This window comes from Salmo salar, chromosome 02 (assembly GCF_965601325.2).
Source record: "Salmo salar chromosome 02, fSalSal1, whole genome shotgun sequence".
NCBI lineage: Eukaryota > Metazoa > Chordata > Actinopteri > Salmoniformes > Salmonidae > Salmo > Salmo salar.
The window spans coordinates 47,201,782-47,229,034 of NC_138292.1; the positions used below are offsets into that span (position 1 = coordinate 47,201,782).

Consider the following 27,253-nt stretch of genomic DNA (forward strand, 5'->3'; position numbering starts at 1 on the left):
TGGACCTCTGGTCAGATCACCCATTCTTTTGTTAGTGGAGTCCACCAGTACTTGGACAAAGCTCTTGAAGCCATGACAGAATCAGATAAGTACGATCCTAGGTCAACACACATTTTTTGATAATCTAAACTCTTATCTTTACTTGAGGTCTACACATTTTCAAACGGCCCACACAAACACAGATACTCAGGCCTATGATTAAATCCTGGCTGCTGCCAAGGTAGAACAAAATGCGCGCCGCTGCTGTGCGTTGTCCATCCATTGGATGTCCATTTATATCTATCTATATATATATATTTTAGAGGGTAGATTGCCGGACCAATAGCTCGTTGTGTCAGTCCATCGTTAGTACATGTTGCCTGGCCACTGGGACAAAGACCAGAGCAGGGGGGAGGGGCTAGCATTCTCTCTGTAGCACTTAATCTACACTCACTCAGTTCAGGAAAAACCGTCTGGGCTTTGTGCATTGTAGCACTCATTCATTTGGCTCTGTCCTCCATCGCCCCTCTAGGTGACAGCTTGGCTCTGTTGCGGTTGTCTAGCGGTGGCATGGCGGTCAGGTGGCATGGCGGTCTGGTGGCAGCGGCAGCCTCAGTAGTAGAGGTTGTTCTCAACATCAGCAGAGGGCTGAAGTGAGCTGGGAGCTCCTTTTTGAACAGGGCACATGGCTCATTAAGGGCATTAGGCTCAGGTGTGTCAATTAGGGGTGTGCTGATCCCCATGGAGACCAGCCAAAGGGGAGGAGACTATAATTAGGAGACACACAAATGAAAGGCACAGCAAACCAAGGAAATGCAAAGGCTAAAATAATGCATGCCAATAAAGATAGTAGATGTAGAATAAAGATCACTGCAAAGTCAAAATAAATAATAAATACACACAAAATGGGCGGTCTCCAATTAGGGGGAAACAAGGGGGAGCAACACGTGAGAGCTATTTTCCTGTTGCTGTAACAATTGTTTGTAGACATATTTTTGTTGATTTAAAAGATCACTCACCTGTGATAGCGAAGTACTGTCCTCTCCATTACTCCAACCTTCTTTAATTTTGGGTGGCATGATGGTAGTAACGTAGGCTAACACTGCTACACCACGCCAATCCAGCACAGCACAGGGCCGATGGAAACAGCAACAAACAGCAGGGATTTAAACAGTCACAAGCCTGGGACTATGTGCGGTCCCAGAAGGGATAACTGCGTCGCGGGCTGTGTTCAAACTGTTAAGGAAATCTGGCTAGCTTGATAGCTAGCTTGATAGATAGCGGCTAGCTTGATAGCTAGCGGCTAGCTTGATAGCTAGCGGCTCTTCAGACTTTATGATTTGGCAGTGTCCTGGGACAGATAGTCGTTTTTTCAAGGAAAAACCTTTTCAGAAACGTTCAAAACAACGAATTGAGCGCTCTCTTGTTCTGCGTTTAGCATGCGTTGCGCTCTGATGAAGTCCGCACTGTCTCCCCACTGTCTAGCTAACTGCAATCAATTAACTGAGAACAGCACTTTTTTCTTGCAGTAGGCCTGTTTTTTCACAGGTTGTCAGTAGCTGTCTGTATCCTCTTACAGACCAACAGACAGCCACAGATGGATAAGACTTAATTTTCTTTTCTTACTAATTTTCATTCAGGTATGAAAAAATTGTGATTGTCATTGACTATGTGTGTGTTTGAGAGAAAGAGAAGAGAGAGAGAGAGAGAGAGAGAGAGAGAGAGAGAGAGGGGGGCTTTGGCCACATATTGCTGATACTTATGTTGCACTTCTGTTGCTTCTATCAATGCAGAGGTAATATCACATCGGGCTTCTGAGCACAGGCATAGGTACTTATGCTCTGATCCTGGCAGCAGCGAAAGCCATGAAGACTGTGGAAGTGATGATTGCATGGCAATCTTCACTATGAGGCAGACAAAATCATTGGATTTTCTGGACTGGTTGCACTGCTGGGCTTCCTAGTACTTGGACGGTCTTTTTATCCATCTCACATGGCATTATCTTTGGAGCTGGAGCTATGTTACTGGTCATGAAAACAAGAGTCGGATCTGCTGTAGAGATGGGTTTAACTGGTCTGGTAAATGGCACTGGGATCCAGAATAGGGGGAGCAGTACTAGGATCTACTTTGATGACAGAGGGACCGAAAGGGCTTTGTGTCATGGGACTGATTCTCGGTCTCTCCTTACTTCCCTTGAGACGGCAAATAAAGAGGCCAACAACAACAGATTGGACTGTTGCTGTTATTCATGGCTGTGACATTCATGACTATGCTTATAAGATTTTTGCTGGCGATGTTTACAAGGTCTCCTGGGGGTGTCCTGCCTTCCATTCCTTTAGCAGGCATTTTTCTGTTATCTATAGCCGGTCAACTGACCTGTTTGGCAGAGATTATCATGATTACCAAGTACAGTTGCAGGGAATTGAGCCCTATGTGGACAATTTGTCGGTTTGGCAGGATTCCCGTTCGGACTGAGTGCTGAGGAAGGCAGTCGCCCTCAGTTTGAAACATCCATGACACACTGGTTCATACTGCGGAGATGCTAGTTGGGGTGGTTGGCTCTGTTCTGGGGACAGTTTCAGTTAGCTCCCTGGAGGCAGACAGAGCTGGCTGGGTGTCTATGAGTATATCTCTTATGACAGTTGTGGTGCTCAACAACATACAGGTGGATATGTCACTGGTCAGGCATGAAGGAGACTCATACCTTGGTACTGGAGGAGCGATAAGTTTGCTGATTGGCATGGCTGGATCATCGGGGTATATCTAGAAGCAGTTGTTATGATTGTAGGGAAACAACATTCAAAGATGGGACTTGGGCTGGCAGTTTTTGGGTCAGTGACTGGCACCATTTCAGTGACTGGCACCTAACAGTGACATAGAGCAAACTAGATACAGCTCTGGTGGGAACGCTAGCCTTGCCAATACTAGTGTTTGCTTGGATGAGGGGAACTGGGTTCAGCTGCCTTGGCTTTAGTGTCAATGGGGGGCTATGATGCTGGGAGCAGCTGAACTACTAAAAACTGAACTGGGGTCAACTGGATGGACTGGAAATCTACTGTTTCCAACCATCCATATCAAATAAAATAAAATCAAAGTTTATTTGTCATGTGCGCCGAATACAACAGGTATTACAGTGAAATGCTTACTTACAGGCTCTAACCAATAGTGCAAAAAAGGTATTAGGTGAACAATAGGTAAATAAAGAAATAAACAACAGTAAAAAGACAGGCTATGTACAGTGGCGAGGCTATAAAAGTAGCGAGGCTACATACAGACACCGGTTAGTCAGGCTGATTGAGGTAGTATGTACATGTAGATATGGTTAAATTGACTATGCATATATGATGAACAGAGAGTAGCAGTAGCGTAAAAGAGGGGTTGGCGGGTGGTGGGACACAATGCAGATAGCCCGGTTAGCCAACGTGCGGGAGCACTGGTTGGTCGACCCAATTGAGGTAGTATGTACATGAATGTAAGTTAAAGTGACTATGCATATATGATAAACAGAGAGTAGCAGCAGCGTAAAAAGAGGGGTTGGGGGGGCACACAATGCAAATAGTCCGGGTAGCCATTTCATTACCTGTTCAGGAGTCTTATGGCTTGGGGGTAAAAACTGTTGAGAAGCCTTTTAGTCCTGGACTTAGCACTCCGGTACCGCTTGCCATGCGGTAGTAGAGAGAACAGTCTATAACTGGGGTCGCTGGGGTCTTTGACAATTTTTAGGGCCTTCCTCTGGTTTAGAGGTCCTGGATGGCAGGCAGCTTAGCCCCAGTGATGTACTGGGCCGTACGCACTACTCTCTGTAGTGCCTTACGGTCAGAGGCCAAGGAATTGTCATACCAGGCAGTGATGCAACCAGTCAGGATGCTCTCGATGTTGCAGCTGTAGAACCTTTTGAGGATCTGAGGACCCATGCCAAATCTTTTTAGTGTCCTGAGGGGGAATAGGCTTTGTCGTGCACTCTTCACGACTGTCTTGGTGTGTTTGGACCATTTTAGTTTGTTGTTGATGTGGACACCAAGGAACTTGAAGCTCTCAACCTGCTCCACTACAGCCTTGTCGATGAGAATAGGGGCGTGCTCGGTCCTCCTTTTCCTGTAGTCCACAATCATCTCCTTAGTCTTGGTTACGTTGAGGGATAGGTTGTTATTCTGGCACCACCCGGCCAGGTCTCTGACCTCCTCCCTATAGGCTGTCTCGTCGTTGTCAGTGATCAGGCCTACCACTGTTGTGTCGTATGCAAACTTAATGATGCTGTTGGAGTCGTGCCTGGCCATGCAGTCGTTGGTGAACAGGGAGTTGGATGTCACTCTGGTCATGGTCCCTGAAAAACTATTTCTGAGTCTAGTTTGTCATAATGTACTTATACAATGACACATTTTGTCATTTGAGCTGCCTTTTTTTATTCAAACCCATTTATACAACAGCACAGGCACTTGAACTCTATTACACTTATGAAAGAAAGCAATTGATAAATAAAGATGAATACTTTACTACTGTAGCGTGTGTGTATATCTTTATAGTATTTTACCTTCACATACCAAACTACAGAATAGTTTAACTCAACTTGCCCACACCAAGACAGTAGGAAATGGATGAATGACAGGATAGGGACAGGGAGGAGTCAAGGCATATGCCAGATAAAGGAAGAACATCGATGCTCATGTGAGTGTTGATACTAATTTGATGTAGTAGATATCCTGGAGATGAATTAGTATGAACAGAATGATGGGAGAATTCGTGAATCAGTTAACGGGCATATCATGCTCTGGTCAGTCTCTCAACTAAGGAGCATAGGAGTACTTTCACCTGTATCACACACAGACAGAGCTAGGGTCTCACCTGAGACAAAGAGCTGGTGGAGAGGCTGCACTGTAATCGCTGGAAGAAGAGGGAACTCATCCACTGTACACTGAGCTTCCTGTATCATCATGGTTCCATCAAAGCTGAGTAAGTCACCTGCATTTTACTGAACCGTTAATTTCATATAGTGGGGGTGGTGGTGAATGATTTCCCTATGCTGTATAAAGTAGTGTTCAACAACCTTTGCATATGAGGCAAATTGTTTGATAGGTGGTTTTGAATTGACATGTTTGGCATTAAGTACTGCACCTTGCAAGATGTAAATGATTCTATTTATCAATGAGATGGAAGCTCATGTTTTGTCTTGGCATACACGTGCAGACAGCACACTGTGAATAATGTTGACCATGTACTTATTTTGGGACATCTTATAGCAAACAAGTATTGGAGAACAACTTTGTTGCTTCAGAGAGAAGGCATTGGGACATATGCAGTATATCCAGTAAAGTGCTTGAACATTAGCTAAATCCTAGTATTGCAAGTGTTGGAACCATGTGAGCAACGTGAACAATATATACAGTACATATCATGGCACCATGCATGGCAGTTCTACTGGTTAAACCTGATCAGCAAGTCTGTTGACAGTCACTTGCTACAGGCACTTCACAGTTGAAGTGACAAATGGTGGTTTCATTCAGTTGCATGGTACAATACAAATACATAGGTCTACAGTATAAATACTGTCAATACTGTAAGTACAATAGAATAATATGATTAATGTACTCAAATTGCCAACCACTTAACAATTACATATCAGGGATGATTGGATATCTTTACTTACTTTTTCATAATATTTAATTGTTACACATCTTCAGGCAATATATATAAACTATACCACAAAGCTGTTATACCACATCCAGTGTTTTTGTCAGTGACCCTCTCTTTTCCTGCTTTGTTTCAGAGGCCAGGAGCCCCATGTTGGAAGTGTCGTGTCTTTGGCTATGCCGGATTAAGTGATATGACATGCTAACTTATAAAATGATTTCTCTGTAATTAATATTACCTGATTAAGCTAATCATGTAAATGTAATTAACTAGAAAGTCGGGGCACCACGGAAGAACGTTTATAGAGCTGTTATCTTCCGAATAAACTCTTAAAATACATAGTAATATTTCACCTCGATAGCAGTCAATATTAACCCTTGTCTTATTTTCAGTCTCATAATGAAAGTTGTAAGTTCTTGGCTATCTTCACGAACCCTGGCTAACAAGTTGAATCAGCAATACAAAATTGGGTTTAATTATTTATTTACTAAATACCTAACTAATCACACAGAATTACAAATACACAGAATACAATGTCGTCATACAGAAAACGTCCCGGTAGACGGAACAGATATGACGGCTGGTTACACAAAGGAAAGGGGGTTGGGCTTGAATGAAAGAGTGGGGAGATTTAGGAACAGAGAAACAGCAGCTATGCTATCGTAAATACATTATCTTATGCATTCTAAATTACCGGCCATTTGGAAAAGGAAAATGCAATAAATATTTACTCTGAGCTGCGCTTCGGTAGATTGGTCGTAGATGCTGGCCGGGTTGGCCAACAGATCTTCCTGTTACTCGGAAGAATGTCTCTGGTGGTCAATTGGATACGTGGTGGTATCTTCGTCCGTCTGTTAGACTGGATCCGTCGTCCGTCCTTTCCTAGCCCACGTTACAGCAGCCGCTGCTAACTCAACGGCTAGGAAGTAGCACTTCTGTAGTGAATAAGCTCAAAGTTCATACCAGTTCATACCATAGCTCACGCCGAGGTTGGCTTAGTTGACATGTGTGTCCTTCTAACGTAGAGGCTGCAGGCCTCCCGTACTGGAACAACCTGGTTATCTTTTCGTCAAAGGATTATATAGTGGGGAGGGGGAGGGAGGTGTTTCATCGTTTATAACCCCTGTCTCTTCACAGGGTTGGGTTACTGATCGAGCCGGGCACTTTCCTTATGAAAACCCAAATCTCTCATTCGGAAGCTAAAATTACATTTCATCTCCTAACAAACATTTTCAATATCAAACATTTCAATTGCATAACAATTCCATGTGACTCTGATAACCAGAGGGTGTATACTTTCTCAGATACAGTTTATGTCGTCCTGTCATCAGTCACAATGTCTCAGATGACAACCGAACTGACATACATACTCATTACGTTCCCAAGCATATTTCCAACTGGTTTTATCAACAAAATATGTGGTACCTTTCTCCATTTGTTTGATGTTCCCAGACTCTCTATATTTAACAGGACAGCAGTCCTTCAGTAGGGTCAGTAAGAGAGGGGAAGGGGGAAAGGTATTTATGGGGGGGGGGTCATAAACCTTACCCACAGGCCAACGTCATGACAGAAGCAGCTCTGGGATTTGTCCTGGGAGTGGTGGGAGGCTGTGTGCTGGGGGCCACTGAGGAGCCAGTGAATGCCTGTGATGACCTCAGGGGCCCTGCTTAAGCCTGTGTCTGACAGAGTCCAGACTGTGAGGCCCTTGGGACTGGGTACCCTCCTGGGAGCAATGGCACTAACCACAGTCATGACCTCAGTGGTGGCTGGGGTCATATTCGCAGCAGCTATGGCTTCCATATTGCTGGGTGCCAGGAGAAGTGGTGGTGGAGCATCCCAGGCAGAATCTGTGGTTGTGTGAATAGCAGTTGGACTAGCTGGTGCTTTCAGGACCACAGCCAGTGGAGCAACACTTGGAGTCGTCATTGAGGCAATCGTGGTGGGCTCAGGGATGGTGGGACTTCTCTGGGCACTAAGCATATTCACCCTGCCCAAACCTGCTTTGCACTTCCTTTTCAAGTTCATTTGGAGACAAAGAGAGTCATGTGTCCACCTGGGACAGAGCTCTCTGGAGGCCAGGGAGTGAGAGCTCAGAGAGATGGAGGCGAGGGAGGTGAAGAAGAGAGACAGAGTGACAGTGGAGATTGAGCAGAGGATTGTCACATTGGAGAAGGAAGGAGAAAGGACAGAGGGCCTGGAGCACAGAGGCACAGCGCAGGGAGAGAAAGGAGATGGAGAGAAAGAGGAGAAAATGGATGGAGGAGGTAAATGAGCAATGCACCATTCAAGAGCAGATCAACAAAGTGGTGGTGAAATATGTGGATTTCCTGACGTTTTCGTGGATACTCATGAATATGACCGCCATGGTCACAGCAGGATTTGGGGTGTTTGGATTCGGGGACTACCGGTTTGTGTTTGTGGTCCTTTTAGCTTTGGTCTTGTTCATGTCCTTCATTTTCATGAAATTGTCAAATTTTAACTTCTGGATGTTCGCAGGATGCATGGGAATGTTTGCCACGTTTGCCATAGCGGTGCTCACTGTGCACGCAGGTCAGGAAGTGGTGTCGGAATCTATCAAAATGCACAGGGTTGGTCAGGATATACTGTATCAAGAGGGAACATTAGCACCCGGATGAACCACAGATCTTCTCTAGAGGCCTTGGGTGCAGGGTTTTTTGTGTCAAAGCTATGTCAGCTAGGCTTAGGGGCCCTTTGGGCAGGGGGGAAGATAAGGGGAAGGTTATAGTAGGATCAGCTGGGTTGGCAGTGGTCATTATGATAGTAGTGAGGGTCTCTTCCCTTGTGGTGCTGGGTGCGGGAGGGACCTCAGGGGCAATGTTAGGGGTGGTAGGGGCAGCAGGGGTGTCTGTTGGGGAACAGCAGCAGTGGCAGTGGGGTGGTCCACATGGGCAGGTACGATAGGGACTACAGCAAGGATGGTTTTAGGAGCGTTGGGGATGGGTAAGCGGCACTTTGTCAACATTGGATTGCAGATACCGGTGGCTTATATATTTTCTGTGAGCAGTCTTTTTTGACAGAGCATCCAATAGGAGAATGAGGTATGGTGTTGTGGCTTTGTGGTATGTGTCGCAATCACGAGCAATGCAGTAGAACCTGTTTCATGCCAGCACTCCCACTTGCCTCGATAAGCTAATCAGACAACCTATCAAAAAATCACGCTCAGGCATTTATTTTTTATTTTTTATGAAATGTTCATCGTCAAGCAAAAACGATACTGTCTAACAAGTGTACACCATTTAATTTCATCATTGATTGTAATGATTCATTGTGTTAACGTTTCATTTAATGTAAGTGTAAATAGAGAAATGTCTCTTAATAAATATAATTTTCAGATGAAAACGTAATTACACTTCTCAAATAGGCTACTGAAGTGAAACATTGTTAGTTGTAGTCAAAGTAATCAAATGCACTTATAGCTATGGTAACAGAACCATTCTATTGAAAAGCAGAAGTGAAAACACCAGCTGTATGTCTACACTTCATGAAAGTACAGAGATAGAGATGCTACTCCTCCATCACACACTGGTTCCTCAGAAGGGTTCCAGTGATGGGTTCCTTCTGGCACAATGCTGGACCTGGCAGACATACTTCTCTCCAGACTCCTAGGTGGAGCTGGGTAAAGTAAGAGTGCTGCTTGTGCTGTAAGTCCTATCAGGAATACGTACGGACTGGCTGTCTTGTTAGTGTCCGGAGACACTCTTCCCATCCATTGTCCAGCTCACAGTGACTTGATCAGGGTAGAAGTTGTTGATCAGACACAGCAGTGTGGTCTGACCACCAGTTCTGGTCAGGTACTTACCAGTTGAGGCAAACACACTGACCTGAGGGGCAGCTGTGGCACGACCTGTGGAAAATATACTAATGAATAAATGGAAATACAAAGCATCAGCCTAGTAAGATGTCATTTTCTATAGTAGAGTAGGTCAGGGTGTGACAGAGGGTGTTTTTGGGTTCTGTTTTCTATTTCTATGTTTAAGTTCTAGTTTTTCTATTTGTATGTTGGGATTGTTTGGGTTGATCTCTAATTGGAGGCAGCTGATCATCGTTGCGTCTGATTAGAGATCATATTTAAGTAGGGTTTTTTTCTTCCTGGGATTTGTGGGTAGTTTTCTGTTTAGTGTATGTTCACCTGACGGAACTGTTGTCGGTCGTTTTATTCTAGTGTCTTCATAATAAAAGTGAATATGAGCACTATACACGCTGCGCCTTGGTCCCCTTTATACGACCCGTGTTACACAGCATCTGGTAATATACTACATTATGGAAATAAAAAAATATTTAAAACAATTCTCTCGGGAAAAAAAGGTTAGACATTACACAACCTGAAAATCAACTAGCATGTGTTTAATCCTTAATCTCTTCAGCATTGGACCCTTTTTTCCCATTTTTGCCTAAAATGACATACCCAAATCTAACTGCCCTGAAGCAAGGATATGCATATTCTTGGTATCATTTGAAAGGGAACACTTTGAAGGTTGTGGAAATGTGAAAGGAATGTAGGAGAATATAACACAATAGATCTGGTAAAAGATAATACAAATAAAAAAAACATCTGTTCTTTTGTATTTCTTTTGTACCATCTTTGAAATGCAACAGAAAGGCCATCATGTATTATTCCAGCCCAGCTGCAATTTATATTTTGGACACTAGATGGCAGCAGTGTATGTGCAAAGTTTTAGACTGATCCAATGAACCATTGTATTTCTGTTTAAAATTTTGTTTCAAGACTGCCCAAATGTGCATAATTGGTTTATTAATAACTTTTCATGTTCAAAACTGTGCACTCTCCTCAAACAATAGCATGCTATAATTTCACTGTAATAGCTACTGTAAATTGGACAGTGCAGTTCGATTAACAAGAATTTAAGCTTTCTGCCAATATCCGATATGTCTATGTCCAGGGAAACCGTCCCGTGGAAGGGACACCGATCCCGAAGAAGTTTTTAAGCTACAGATATCTGGGGGGGGGTTATGGGCTGCATCTCCATCCGCCTATGTTGGCCTCAGCATCCGCGGTGGAAAGTGGCAGAGCTACAGTACAGCACTGTTTGTCAGACCAGGAGACCCCCGAAAATCAGTCTTCTCATAAACGTTTGTAGCATCCGAACGGTATAACCACTAGTTGGAAAGGGGAGACTCTGATGAACACGATGGTGTTCTCTGTTTTGCTCTATGACCCCCACTAGTGTTATGTGACTCGTCTGAATGTAACCCGGGACCGGATTAAAAAAATAACAAGTATGTAAGTAGTTTTGTGCCAACAAAAAAAATAGTTAACCTGTTGGTGACCCCTTCCCGTTCTCATCCCGTTAATGGGATTGATTTTGACAACAGCCAGTGGAAAATCAGAGCGCCAAATTTAAAACAGCTAAAATCTCATAATTCCATTTTCTCAAACAATCAACTATTTTACACCATTTTAAAGACTACGAGAACACACTGGATTCTCCAATTACACTGAATGAACTACAGGACAAAATACAAACCCTCCAACCCAAAAAGGCCTGTGGTGATTATGGTATCCTAAATTAAATGATAAAATATACAGACCACAAATTCCAATTGGCTAAACTTAAACTCTTTAACATCATCCTCAGCTCTGGCATCTTCCCCAATACTTGGAACCAATGACTGCTCACCGCAATCCACAAAAGTGGAGACAAATTTGACCCCAACAACTACCGTTGGATATGCGTCAACAGCAACCTTGGGAAAATCCTCTGCATTATCATTAACAGCAGTCTCTTAAATTTCCTCAGTGAAAACAATGCACTGAGCAAATGTTCAATTGCCTTTTTACCAAATACCGTAAGACAGACCGTGTATTCACCCTGCACACCCTAATTGACAAACAAACAAACCAAAAAAAGGCTAAGTCTTCTCATGCTTTGTTGATTTAAAAAAAAAGTCCTAGATCAACACCTAGATCTTCTGCACAGATTCTGTCAGACCTGGGCCCTGGCAGTAAATCTCAGCAAGACAAAAATAATGAGGGTCCAAAAAGGGTCCAACTGCCAAGACCACAAATACAAATTCCACCTAGACACAGTTGCCCCAGAGCACACAAAAAAATTATTGCCTCAGCCTCAAAATCAGCATCTCAGGTAATTTCCAAAAAGCTGTGAACGATCTGAGAGACAAGGCAAGATGGGCCTTCTATGCCATCAAAAGGAACATGAAATTCGACATTAGGATCTGGAAAAAATTAGGATCTGGCAAAAAATACTTGAATCAGTTACAGAACCCATTGTTGTGAGGTCTGGGGTCCGCTCACCAACCAATAATTCACAAAATGGAACAAACACAAAATTGAGACTGCATGCAGATTTCTGCAAAAACATTCTCCCTGTGCAATGTAAAACACAAAATAATGCATGCAGAGCAGAATTATGTTGATACCCTCTAATTATCCAAATACAGAAAAGAGCTGTTAAATTCTACAACCACCTAAGGAAGCGATTCCCAAACCTTTCATAACAAAGCCATGACCTACAGAGAGATTAACCTAGAGAAGAGTCCCCTAAGCAAGCTGGTCCTGGGGCTCTGTTCACAAACACAAACATACCACACAGAGCCCCAGGACTGCAACAGCAACACATTTAGACCCAACCAGATCATGAGAAAACTAAAAGATTATTATTTGACACATTGGAAGGAATTTACGAAAAAACAGATCAAACTGGAATACTATTTGGCCCTAAATAGAGAGTACACAGTGGCAGAATATCTGACCACTGTGACTGACCCAAAATTAAGGAAAGCTTTGACTATGTACATACTCAGTGAGCATTGCCTTGCTATTGAGAGAGGCCACCGTAGGCAGACAAGGCTCTCAAGAGAAGACAGGCTATGTGCACACTAAATGAGGTGGGAACTTAGCTGCACTTCCTAACCTCCTGCCAAATGTATGACCATATTAGAGACACATATTTCCCTCAGAATACACAGACCAACAAAGAATTTGAAAACAAATCCAATTTTGATAAACTCCCAAATTGATTGGGTGAAATACCACAGTTTGCCATCACAGCAGCAAGATGTGTGACCTGTTGTCACAAGAAAAGGGCAACCAGTGAAGAAAAAACACCATTGTAAATACAACCCATATTTACAGTATGTTTATTTATTTTCCCTTTTGTACTATAACTTTTTGCACATCGTTATAACACTGTGCATAGCCATAATATGACATTTGAAATGTCAATATTCTTCTGAAACTTTTGTGAGTGTAATGTTTATTACTGTTCATTTTTAATTGTTTATTTCACTTTTGTTTTATCTACTGTATTTCACAATGTAAACATGTGTTTCCCATGCCAATAATGCCCTTTGAATTGAATTATATGGTGTGATTAGAATCACTCATATTTCAGTAATGATCATTTGATATACGAGACGTTAGAAGCTGTGCACACAATATGTGTGAAGCAGCATTCGAAGTTCAATCGCTATGTGCTGCTAAATTAGAAGGCAGCAATCCCTCCCCTCTGGTTGCCATGTGACAGAGATAAGTCACATGACCCAGGCTCTGTGTACAGGAAATAGAGACCAGCAAGAGAAAATAGAAAGGAAGTAGCTACAGTGAGGAATTTGCACTAATAAAATGGGTTTACTGACTGCAAAAGTGAAACATTGAGCCGGTATAGTACCCCAATTTAGTTTTGTAATATAATATGTTAAACATCATTATTGGAAAAGGACTTATTTCATTTTACTGCTTCAATGTTGGTGATCTGGTTCTTGACTGACCAGAATCATGCAGGCTACATAATTCGATTGTTGGGAACAATGCGGAAATACGTTATTATGGTATGTAATAAACAACCCATGTGCAGACACAGGGCAAAGTATCCTGCTTTCTGGCTAAACAGTTTTTTCACTTTCCCAGTTAAGATCAGTATTGTAGTCATCACAAATATGATCCATGCATCAAATCTGAGTGGTGCTTTCAGTTTCTCTTTGCTGGGCAAAACTATTTGTTGTTTGTTTTGCAGAGTTTTTCTGCGACCTAAATATAGGACAAACCTTACAGTTGCTTTGCATATCTCTATTTCTCCTCAGAGAGGAAGCTGTTGCCAGTGATTTTCCTGCTGGCATTAACCTCAGCTACCTCTGCTTTGGACAATGGTTTGATGAGGACCCCACCCATGGGATGGATGTCTTGGGAGCGTTTTCACTGTAATATCGATTGTGAGAATGATCCCAAGAACTGCATCAGGTACATAATGGTAGACATATTTATGTGCAGTTTTAAAGAGTGACTCTGAAGTCACTCCTATTGTGGAGCTACTAACCTCGTCCCTAAGCTAATTGCAACCGCATATTAGGCATCTTCCCTGTATACAGATTAAGATTAGTTTTGGACTAATAAACACTTTCAATCTAGAATCACTTTTGAACACACATTTTTGTCTAGGACTAGGCTTAATCTGTTTCCGATAAACTGGCCAATAGAGTATAACTCGACAGATCATGACCAAGCTGGTGGACGAGACCATTGAGGTGTATATAGGCCTGGGTTACTTGTAGATTCATTTTTTTCTCATAGTGACTCTGATATTAATAGGATGCTCCACATTTTACATCAAATAATATAATTGCATGAATATGAATATATGAATCTCTACATACAGTGAGAATCTCTTCAGAGGCATGGCAGACAGACTGGCTGAGGATGGGTGGAAAGAGATGGGATATGATCATGTCATGATAGATGACTGTTGGTCCTCCATGCTCCGGGATAACGATGGACGGCTGCAGCCTGACCCACAAAGGTTGGCCTTTCTCTCACCCTTCTCCTCCTAACTCTCTCCATCTTTGATTTTCTTCCTTATTTCCTGGCCTTCTACCTCTTCCTTACCCTTTCCATTTTTGTCATTCCTCTTCCTTCTCTTCTTCCCATTCAACCTTAATTAAAGACTGTAAATCTGGTGTACTAAAACTGTGCTGCTTGTAATGAATACCTTAGCATGAGCTAATGAAGGACATTGACTTGAGTTTGAGGTCTTATCTACTACAGCATTAGGAAAGGACAGTATTAGGTATGAGATTCATGACTTCACTGCCATCTCTCTAACCCCAGATTCCCTGGGGGCATTGCCAAGCTGGCGAGGTACCTCCATGACCGCGGCTTGAAGCTGGGCATCTATGGGGACCTGGGCACACACACCTGTGGAGGGTACCCTGGCACCACGCTGGACAAAATTGAGACTGATGCCCAGATGTTCGCTAGTTGGGGTGTGGACTTCCTGAAGTTGGATAACTGTTACTCCAATGAAGAGGAGCAATAGAAGGGTGTGTGAATCTTGAGGGTGAACAGTAACTGTACATTAGAAGTTACTATATAGAGTGTATCAGCATTGGTGGTCCTTTCGGTAGACTGGCGTGGGATGGGTGCAAGAGAGGGTAGAGGGAAATAGACTCAGAGGCGGTATAGTGTGGATTTTTCTTGACGTGTACTATGTTCTTCTGTCATACAGGTTACCCTCTCATGTCCAAGGCTTTGAATGCAACAGGCCGTCCAATTGGCTACTCCTGTAATTGGCCAGCCTATCGGGGTGGACTCCTTCCCAGTGTGTGTTTCATTATGCTACCAGTGACACAATAAAATAAGGGACCACACATCCCGCCCTGGTGACGGGGGTTTGAGCCCCGGCTCGGCTGACTGTCTGTGCCCTTCCTCTCTGTCTCCCTATACTGTACATACTTGTCTTCCTTTGCTTCTTACTGTGCTGTCATGAAAATAATAAAATACGGAAGGAGATGGGGGAAAAAATAAGGGTTAGTGAATAGCTATTTGTTGCAAAGATTTTTGGTTTTACAATTATGGCTTGGAGGAAAAGGATGACCCTTCTCTTTGAATAATGCTCCATTCATTGTCATATTTCCATTGATTCCATTCATTTTTTTAGCATGAGCTACTTTTGCATGGTTACAGGTATTCCGGGACAGCACTGCTGTAGTTAGATGAGGAAACTGTTGCTCCGTCACGTTTGATCCATCACTCAGATCATTCTTGATTAGAGTTGTTTGATGATTATCCTGATCCTTCAGGGGGAAAAAAACATGTCTTCCAAAGACGTAAAGACAGGCAACAGTATCAAATCTAATGTCATTACAACGTTAGTACCCTGTTAGAAACAAATCAAGGTGTATGTAAATTTATTTTTATTGCTCACAAACACTCATACGGTCCATGTCTCTTTTTTCTTCAGGTGAATTACACTCTGCTGTGGGAGATCTGTAACCTGTGGCGTAACTATGATGACATTCAGGACTCATGGGACAGTGTACAAGAAATTACAGACTGGTTCTTTGACAACCAGGAGATACTGCAGCCTGAAGCCGGCCCTGGACGCTGGAACGATCCTGACATGGTCTGTCCTCTGTCTGTCCTATGTCTGACCAATATCTGTCCCTTACTTACACCAATCCCTCTGTCCTTCTTTCTGTGCTCTCCTCTCTGTTCATGTTTAGTACTGTACTCTCCTCAGAATTGTATTGGATAGAGTTTTCACCCTATTTCACATTTACTTTGGTCTGTGTCTTACATTTATTGAAGCCTGTATACATGGACCAATCACGCTCTCAGATGGCTCTTTGGGCGATCATGGCTGCTCCCCTCATTATGTCTAACAACCTTCGAACCCTAAGTAGTGAGGCCGGGGCCATCCTGTAAAACAGAGACGCCATCAACCAGGATCCTATGGGTGTCCAGGGAAGACGCTTGCTACAGGTGACCCCCAATGACAAAATTACACATTTGTTTATGAGTCACATAGATACATTCTGGCAGTATGAAATTCACTTCATTCAGACAGTTAGGAGACAGGCAAGTGGGAGAACAGTAGGAAGGGGACTGAACCCTGGTCTCTGATTGGGAGTAGAGTATGTGACTGGCTGGGAGCATTATCACTAGACCACGGTCTCTACATGAAATTCACTGTTTACTCTCCTTTTCTTTGTTTGTATGTCACTCTCTTTTTTTTACAGAAGAGGAGTCATATTGAAGTGTACTGGCGGCCGCTCTCCCAGTCGGCTAGTGCTCTGGTGTTCCTCAGCCGTCGCCAAGACATGCCCTATCACTACCACACCTCCCTGGCCAAGTTAAACTACACAGCAGGCAGCTACAAGGTGTGCTCCTCTTTCCTGGTTCCTTTCCTAGTTCTCTCCAACCACATTGTAGTACATGATGACTCGATTTCTTCCAGCGCATGATTACTGTATTTATTCCTGTTGAGAGAAGTGGAAGTTTGAGCTGTGAGCTGTGTTTTTGTAAGTGACACAGTGTTGTACCTCTTCATTTGTACTCTTCTATATCTTTCAGGCTTATGACGTGTTCACTGGGAAAACATTGAGTGGACTGTCTGCCACCACAGAGTTCACCGTCTCCATCGACCCCTCAGGAGTCGTAATGTGGTACGTCTATCCCAGAATGCACTACGAGCATCCACAGGATGATGGTCGATACCCCTACATCCGACAGAAACACAAGCCGAGGGTCGCTCCACTTCCACAAGCTGAGGGTTGTGCCTCCTAGTCTGCTCTGCTCTGAGGGGACATGAAGTAAGCAAGCAGGAACTCCATCAATCCAGATCCAATCAATGATATTTGAATCAGGAAGAATATAGATTTTTTTTTTGCACTGTTGTATTTTACCCATATGTAATCTCGGCAACCCAGAACTTAAATCTTGCGCCAGCTACTCGATTAAGTTCTTGGGGTAGACGGAAGAGAGAACATACTAGAACCAGTGGTGGAAACAGGTCGGCAGCTCCATCACAGTCTCTGTCTGCAACAATTTATGTTATGTGCGTCTGCCCATGAGAGATTAAACCAGGTGTAATGTTTGAAAATGTACAATTTATTTGTATTTTGTTGTGTGACCTCTATTCTAAAAGATTTATGTATAAAAAAGGAGGGTGTAATGAGGTGCAGAATTGAGACGGCGTAGAGGAAGATGATGAACTAAACATGCAACAAGACTTCAATGTTTGCACTTTCAGTCATGCAATTGTGTACAAGGTTTGGAGCTGTGTCAAGAGGAAGTGTGTGCCCATAACAGTCATTCCCCCTTTCCACCACTGAGTGGCAGTGTAGACAGAGGTCCACAACAACCATTAGTGGGTTCCCTTTACCCTTGAAACACCAGCATGGCTATGTCACAGTAGATTAGGTTGCACAAGGAAATGAGATGTTGTGCTCCAGAATAGGCCAAGCATATTTATTTGGTGATGGGATAAACAGCTGGTGATGCCGGTCTGATAGGGCTTGTGGATAAGCGATACAGTAGGTGTCTTGTTGGTACAGTGCCTTGCAAAAGTATTCAACCCCCTTGGCGTTTTTCCTATTTTGTTTCATTACAACATGTAATTTAAATTGATTTTAATTTGGATTTCATATATATACACCTGTTCTGAAAGGCTCCAGAGTCTGCAACACCACTAAGCAAGGTGCACCACCAAGCAAGCGGTACTATGAGGACCAAGGAGCTCTCTAAACAGGTCAGGGACAAAGTTGTGGAGAAGTAGAGATCAGGTTTGGGTTATAAAAAAATATCAGAAACTTTGAACATCCCACGGAGCACCATTAAATCCATTATTAAAAAATTGAAAGAATATGGCACCACAACAAACCTGCCAAGAGAGGGCCGCACACCAAAACTCGGCAAGGAGGGCATTAATCAGAGAGGCAACAAAGAGACCAAAGATAACCCTGAAGGAGCTGCAAAGCTCCACAGCGGAGATTGGAGTACCTGTCCATAGGACCACTATAAGCCGTACACTCCACAGAGCTGCCAGAAAAAAATAAGCAAACATGTTTGTTGTTTGCCAAAAGGCAGGTGGGAGACTCCCCAAACATATGGAAGAAGGTACTCTGGTCAGATGAGACTAAAATTTAGCTTTTTGGCCATCAAGGAAAACACTATGTCTGGCGCAAACCCAACACCTCTCATCACCCCGAGTACACCATCCCCACAGTGAAGCATGGTGGTGGCAGCATCAGGAAACTGGTCAGAATTGAAGGAATGATGGATGGCGCTAAATACAGGGAAATTCTTGAGGGAAACCTGTCAGTCTTCCAGAGATTTGAGACTGGGATGGAGGTTCACGTTCCAGCAGGACAATGACCCTAAGCATACTGCTAAAGCAACACTCAAGTGGTTTAAGGAGAAAGATTTAAATGTCTTGGAATGGCCTAGTCAAAGCCCAGACCTCAATCCAATTGAGAATCATCTGTGGTATGACTTAAAGATTGCTGTACACCAGCGGAACCCATCCAACTTGAAGCAGCTGGAGCACTTTTGCCCTGTTGAATGGGCAAAAATCCCAGTGGCTAGATGTGCCAAGCTTATAGAGACATACCTCAAGAGACTTGCAGCTGTAATTGCTGCAAAAGGTGGCTCTACAAAGTATTGACTTTGGGGGGCTGAATAGTTATGCACGCTCAAGTTTTCTGTTTTTTTGTGTTATTTCTTGTTTGTTTCACAATAAAAAATATTTTACATCTTCAAAGTGGTGGGCATGTTGTGTAAATCAAATGATACAAACCCCCCCAAAATCCATTTTAATTCCAGGTTGTAAGGCAACAAAATAGGAAAAATGCCATGGGGGTGAATACTTTTGCAAGCCACTGTATGACCTCTAGGTAGGTATGCCTTTTTTCAGTTCTGTGAAGGTGGCACACATGCACACACACATCTACCCGGTACAACCAGAAGAGGATGGGTCACCCCTCTGAGATGGGTTCGATTAAACATGATCAAACCCGCACATCAAATCACATGTTATACAAGGGACACCAATTCACTTATCTCTACCTCTCAGAGGCTCTCACACACACACATGTTATACCAAACCATCACACATCCTTACTCATCTCCAGTCCACATACAAAAACAATTTAGCCTGTTCCTCTCTGTCTCCCTTCCAAATGGTCCTCTTCTTTCCCTCCTCTAGCCCCGCTCTGGTTCGGCGTACGTGTAAGGAAGGAGCATCAAGGCTGGCAGGAATCCTGGAATCTCCTGGTACAGAGCATCTCTGTCCACAGTGCTTTGTCTGTGTGTTTCTGTGTATGTTATTTTCCGTGTGCCCATTACAGTAAGCAGAACAAAATGTTTCACTGTGGCTGCATGCGTGTGTGTCTCATGCCATGTCATTATGTTCCATTCTGTCTATATGACACTGAAATTAGCAGGTTTATGTGTTGGCTGTGCTACACTGCAGTCCAGATCTCAGAGAAGGCCTTCCAACTGTCCTCCATGCATTATCACAGACGTTATCCTAATTTCTAGAGGCAAGCCGTGTTTTTGGGCAGCAATAAGCAATTGAACCTCTCTGGGCTATGCGGGACGAATTCGTCCCACCTACGCAACAGCCAGTCTAATCCAGTGGCGCGATTTTCAAATACCTTAAAAATCCTATTACTTCAATTTCTCAAACATATGACTATTTTACAGCTATTTAAAGACAAGACTCTCGTTAATCTAACCACACTGTCCGATTTCAAAAAGGCTTTACAACGAAAGCAAAACATTAGATTATGTCAGCAGAGTACCAAGCCAGAAATAATCAGACACCCATTTTTCAAGCTAGCATATAATGTCACAAAAACCCAGAAGACAGCTAAATGCAGCACTAACCTTTGATGATCTTCATCAGATGACAACCCTAGGACATTATGTTATACAATACATGCATGTTTTGTTCAATCAAGTTCATATTTATATCAAAAACCAGCTTTTTACATTAGCATGTGACGTTCAGAACTAGCATACCCCCCGCAAACTTCCGGCGAATTCACTAACAATTTACTAAATTACTCACGATAAACGTTCACAAAAAGCATAACAATTATTTTAAGAATTATAGATACAGAACTCCTCTATGCACTCGATATGTCCGATTTTAAAATAGCTTTTTGGTGAAAGCACATTTTGCAATATTCTAAGTACATAGCCCAGCCATCATGGGCTAGCTATTTAGACACCCGGCAAGTTTAGCACTACTATTACAAAAGTTTGATTACCTTTTGTTGTCTTCGTCAGAATGCACTCCCAGGACTGCTACTTCAATAACAAATGTTGGTTTGGTCCAAAATAATCCATCGTTATATCCGAATAGCGGCGTTTTGTTCGTGCGTCCCAGACACTATCCGAAATGGTAAATCAGGGTCGCGCGCATGGCGCAATTCGTGACAAAAAAAATCTAAATATTCCATTACCGTACTTCGAAGCATGTCAACCGCTGTTTAAAATCAATTTTTATGCCATTTTTCTCGTAAAAAAGCGATAATATTCCGACCGGGAATGTCCATTTAGCTAAACAGAGGAAAGGAAACAAAGCTTTCGGTCGACGCGGGCACGAGCCTGAGTCTCACAGTACTGTAACCAGCCACTACCCAAACGCGCTACTTTGTTTCAGCCAGAGCCTGCAAAGCCACGATTCAGCATTTTGCCGCCTTCTGAGAGCCTATGGCAGCCGTAGGAAGTGTCACGGGACAGCTAAGATCCTCACTCTTCAATAAACAGAGACAAGAAGAACGACACCTTGTCAGACAGGCCACTTCCTGCATGAAATATTCTCAGGTTTTTGCCTGCCATATGAGTTCTGTTATACTCACAGACACCATTCAAACAGTTTTAGAAACTTTAGGGTGTTTTCTATCCAAAGCCAATAATTATATGCATATTCTAGTTACTGGGCAGGAGTAGTAACCAGATTAAATCGGGTACGTTTTTTATCCAGCCGTGTCAATACTGCCCCCTACCCTCAACAGGTTAACCACTTTACCCATACGCTAACTAAGCCTAAACCTAGCCGTAACTTAATCCTTATTGTAACAGAGTTCTTATGCCCAATTTTTAGCTAATTTCAGTAACTTCCAGGTTTGCAATAATGGTGAACGGGAGAGGTGGGAGCAGGAAGACGCAAACTAGCCAACCAGAGCTCAGATCTTAGCATGTTGTGGCAAGAATGTAGGTCTACTGTAAGTTTTATCTCCAGATCTTCCTCCATACATTTCCACAGAATTCCTCCTGAACTCAGAATAAAGTCAATACAGCCAGGTGACACAGCAGATGCCTCCTAGTAGGACAGCGTCTCCCGGGCCGCTGTGCAGTATATGGCATCCACTGCCGGCCCCATCTGCAGCCCCACACATTCACAGTGCTCAGCCTGGTCTTTATTGTGTCGTAATACAGGAGGCATGCAGTGCCCAGGTCTCATAGAGGATGTCACACAGGTGTTCCTCTGCAGCTCTGTGATGTGGGCTCTGTGAATGCTGCACAATGGGGATTCTGTGGGATAAGGTTATGAGCAGTTCTCATATACAGTTATCAGCCAGATCTATGAGGGCCTTATGGAACTGAATTAAAACCATAGAGAGGGAGAAATCTAAATTGCCTCATCCAGTGGTCACGTGGCCAACAAAATGGGCTCACATACAAGAGACACATGCAACAATTACAGTGCTGCATTCAGAAGCTTTTGGATAATGATTAGGAGTTAGATCACCTTTTTTTTGTGATATAGGATGGAAAGATTGAGCATAATATGCAGTAGGGGACTTTGTGAACTGCTTTGTTTTGGTGAAATGGGCCGCTGCCTCCTGCTCCATCTATGACAGCGAACAGATGAAGGGGCCGATTGTCATTCTGTTGCGGAACCCATCGGAGCTTGGCAAGGGCAGCTGCTCCACAAACTCTGTGGTTGACTTTGACTTTTAGGTACCCATTGTGTTTGGTGTCATCTGTTCATCTGAGTTCAATGTTTCTGAAATGCTGTATTGTAAATGTCATCAAGGTCAAGCAGTAATACACCATACACACATACACATGCTCAGCCATGCATGCACGCTCACACACACACACACACACACACACACACACACACACACACACACACACACACACACACACACACACACACACACACACACACACACACACACACACACACACACACACACACACACACACACACATACACAATGACACTGGTGATGTTCGTCATGTGCAGTGTCTGATTAGGGCCCATGTGGGAATCAAACCCCTCCGCTCTCTTCCGATGTCCGGAAATCTCGTCTCAGAAATTCAACACTTGTCCATTGTTACACTGTCTCATTACGCTAGTGTAGAGAGAGAGAGAGAATTGAGGGAGCGAGACAGGCTGGTATTGAGAAATATATCCCTGACTGTACTCACATAGACACTGTCTCTCTTTCTCCCTCTTTCTCTCTCACTCCCTCCACCATCCTCACCTGCTGCATTGCTGTGAGGAGATGGCTTTATCCTGCCTCTTTCTTTCCTCTGTCTGTTTCATTCTCAGGGTGCTGCAGGTGGATGAAATAGGCCATGCCCGTTAAGAGATGAGTGGTTGAACAGTGAGAGTGACTGAAAGAGCTGAGCAGCTCACAGTCACATCACAATGATGGCTGACATGGTGGAAAAGATATACAAAAATAACCCACTATCCCAATCACAGTTTTTTGCTGTCTAGCCACAACACAGCACCTGACGTAAACACACACATCATAGCACCTACAATCACAGACGCGCCATCTTGCACTTTTCAAATATAGCCTAGTCTTCCAAAGTAGCTGAGTCAGACTAAAAACCATATATATCATCTGAAGGGAGATGAGCCAGTCTAGTTGTCTCCTCACGTCTCCACCCCATCGTCTTCTTCGGCTGCTTCTTCCTGCAGATGTCTGGCACCTCGGCGGTTCTCTGCTCTATTGCGGCGTCCTGGCCTGCTTTTATTTATAGCCCCTGAAGGGAAGTCATCTGTTCAAATAAACCTGGAGACTGTTCAGCAAATAAGATCCAGGTGTTTCTTAAACTTTCTGCTTTTTTACTGGTATTCCTACAGGTTGCTAGGTAAACCTGCTGTTATTTTAGCTGGAGTCACTGAAAGGGGTGCATGGGTGTGTGCATGGGTATTTATGTGTGTGTGCATGTGAGTGCATGTGCTAAATATAAGAGAAATTTCCCTGGGGAAATAAAAATGCCAGGGTAGAGCACATCCCTGAAATCCCACAGCATTAAATTGTATCATCTCCTGTAGCTTGCACGGGACATTTAATATAAGCCAAAGACAATAATCTGCACAGAGCTCTCCATCGTGAATTAAACCTCTCCTCTCATGTGGTTTACAATATTTCTGAAGATGCTGGGGGTTTTCAGTATATATCTGGGAAACTTCCCGGCCTAGACCTGCATGGAACCAAATTCCACATATTACATACATGAGGGAAAAGGTCTTCCAACTGTGTGATCTCAAGTCATTTTTCTGAAGAGATCCATAGCGCATATCCAATTGAAAACACAGGTCAGTGCATGTATCCTCTGAGGTTGTAGTACAGAGAACGTCCTATAGGGCACAAGTGTAACGGGAAGGCTGGAAAATAAAAAATCGATGAGACTAGACCCAGACCCAGGTGCCTTTATAAGAGGGACATTATGTACTAGTGTAATGCTATTTGGAGCTATTTGTTTTAGTGCTCATGCATTGTATGGCCCCTCTAATGCTTTCTGCCTCCGTGTGCGCTTTGGGCTTGAATACTGATTACTGGATCACTGTGTTCTGATCCAAAACTTCCCGCGGGAGATTAACCGGGGTGACCTTGCCATCGGCACTAATCCAGCCCATCATTATGACTTACTGCCCTTAATACGGCCCCCGCACCTTCCATCCCCTCCGCCCTCTCACCCCACTGACCACCGTCTGAGGGAGAGAGGTGCCAGGGATGGGGCCATGGGTCACACTCACCATGATAATGTAGTACAAGATGAAAGAATCTCACGCTTGCTTTCCTAGGACCCACTGCTGCGAGGCTGAGATACAGCTAACTTACAGTTCCACGTAGGATCGAATCTTGACCCCACTGCTCTTCTACACTGTTTCCCCTCATATCTGTCTCCTCTTGGCCTACATTCAAGTCTATCCCTATCAGTAAAACAATAAAAATACCCAAGGAGAGTAGATTTCCACTACCACTCTCCTTTAAAAAAAAAGTTGACTGAAGCTGTACTTGTGGCCTGGTTTTTGGCATTTAGACTGTCGTGTTTAGATATTGACGTCATACTGGAGGTGTTGTGGAATTTCCGGTTCCTATTTTGTGACAAATGCTTTGCCAAGACTCTGGGTCCCTCACCATTATGACCAGGCCTGGTGGCACTGGTGCTGGCACTAGAGCCACTGCAAGTGACGCAGATTGATACTCTGGACCCGACTGCCGGCACGTACAACCAAATCAATTAACAACCTCAAATGACCCATTATATAACCAATTACAACACACACTACAGTCTTCCTGCTTGGGTGGACCCAACTCAACCCAACTCAACCACTGGTGGTCTGTAACCACAGACCACCAGGAGTGCTTACAGAGTGGTGAAGCACGACATCACTCTGTGGGTGGCCTGGATATCCTTGAGCTGCTGGTTGTGGTAGTGGTTGGAGGCAGTAGTTGATCATATACACATCAGCATACAGTCCAGTAAGTATTCTCTGTTTTTATGAATGGGTCTCTGGGTTTGCCCAGCAGTGGCTGCTCTTGACCTATGAGGACAGACTTGTTAACCCCTGCACCACTCCACCCCACCCACCCCACTCCCTTTCACACCCCAGCCAAGCCTCTTCCCTGGGCTTGCACCCAGGCGTATACATGGCCGGCTGCACGTTGCAGCAGCTTAAGTCCTTGGTGGCAGAGGGCCAGCCTGTCAGCTGCCTTCTGGCAGGAGAGAGTAGGTCAAAGTCAGAGCCACCTGCCAGTAACCAGCTCAGAGAGCAGCAGGCTAGCAAATCCAAACCACACAGAACCAGCTTGTTAACCCTAGCCTAAAGCATGCTAACAAAGTAGGGAATACAGTAGCATGCTAGCAAAGTAACATAGCACATGCCAGCAAAGCAGCATAATCTAGATCAGGCAGCATAGAGTGGACTAGGCAAACATGTCCACATTGGCACGATGTGGGCTGAAATATTGGCCCCATGTAGGCTGCCAACATTGTTTGTTGCTATCATACACATGTTGTTTTACAAGAGAAACTGTTAAGTTTGGAGGAAACCTGGCACCATCCCTATGGTGAAGCATGGTGGTGGCAGCATCATGCTGTCGGTATGTTTTTCAGCGGCAGGGAGTGGGAGACTCGTCAAGATCGAGGGAAAGTTGAACGAAGCAAAGTACAGATAGATCCATGATGAAAACCTGCTCCAGAGCGCTCAGGACCACAGACTGGGGCGAACGTTCACCTTCCAACAGGACAACAACCCTAAGCATGGTGTGGGATAGCCCATGTTGGGCTTGGTGTGGGCTGGCCCGTGTTGGACTGCTGTGGGCTAGCCTGTGTTGGACTGCTGTAGGCCAGCCTGTGTCGGACTGGTGTGGGGTGGCCCGTGTTGGGCTTGGTGTAGGCTGGCCTGTCTTGGACTGCTGTGGGCTAGCCTGTGTTGGACTGTTGTAGGCCAGCCCGTGTCTGACTGGTGTGGCGTGGCTCGTGTCGGACTGGTGTGGGATGGCCCGTGTTGGGTTGGGCTAGCCTGTGTTGGATTGGTGTAGGCTTGCCCATGTTGGGCTGGTGTGAGCTTGGTGTGGGATAGCCCATGTTGGGCTTGGTGTGGGCTGGCCCGGCCCGTGTTGGGCTCGTGTGGGTAGCCTGTGTTGTGTTGATGTAGGCTAGCCTGTGTTGGGTTGGTGTAGGCTTGCCCATGTTGGGCTGGTGTGGGATAGCCCATGTTTGGCTTGGTGTGGGCTGACCCATGTTTGGCTGGTGTGGGCTAGCCTGTGTTGGGCTGGTATAGGCTAGCCCATGTTGACCTGATGGGGGATTGGTGTGGACTAACCCATGTTGGGCTGGTATGGGCTTGTTGTGGTCGAAGGATCCCTGTGTTGGGCAGATGTGGGATTGCTGTGGGCTAGCCCGTGCCCACCTCGCCCACCAAATACCCACAAAGGGCCAATGGGGTCATGTTTGCTGGGTGGCCTATACTAGCAAAGTAGCATAGATCATGCTAGCAATGCAGAATGGAGCATGCTAACAAGCAGTGCAGATTTCAGTTTTGTCTCTTATCTGATTATTGTAATGCTCTTAGGGATGAAGTGACAAAATAACGATTGGATTTGAAGAAGTGGAAGCAATTCCAGCATTTCACCATTCAACAATTCAACCATTCATAAAATTACTTTGTAGGCTCACAGGCGTACAGTGGGGGAAAAAAGTATTTGATCCCCTGCTGATTCTGTACGTTTGCCCACTTACAAAGAAATGATCAGTCTATCATTTTAATGGTAGGTTTATTTGAACAGTGAGAGACAGAATAACAACAACAAAAAAACAGAAAAATGCATGTCAAAAATGTTATAAAATGATTTGCATTTTAATGAGGGAAATAAGTATTTGACCCCTCTGCAAAACATGACTTAGTACTTGGTGGCAAAACCCTTGTTGGCAATCACAGAGGTCAGACGTTTCTTGTAGTTGGCCACCAGGTTTGCACACATCTCAGGAGGGTTTTTGTCCCACTCCTCTTTGCAGATCTTCTCCAAGTCATTAAAGTTTCGAGGCTGACGTTTGGCAACTCGAACCTTCAGCTCCCTCTACAGATTTTCTATGGGATTAAGG

The 27,253-nt window shown here is 44.1% G+C and overlaps 1 pseudogene across 1 annotated transcript; it reads left to right on the plus strand.

Annotated features, from left to right (window-relative positions):
* Positions 1-4,620: 4,620 nt before the first annotated feature.
* LOC106584170 (alpha-N-acetylgalactosaminidase-like) lies at positions 4,621-19,142 on the plus strand (annotated as a pseudogene). Its single transcript, XR_014381148.1, has 9 exons — positions 4,621-4,929; positions 13,690-13,846; positions 14,262-14,402; positions 14,711-14,922; positions 15,108-15,202; positions 15,843-16,004; positions 16,190-16,363; positions 16,621-16,761; positions 16,955-19,142. The product of XR_014381148.1 is annotated as an alpha-N-acetylgalactosaminidase-like (transcript).
* Positions 19,143-27,253: the final 8,111 nt, after the last annotated feature.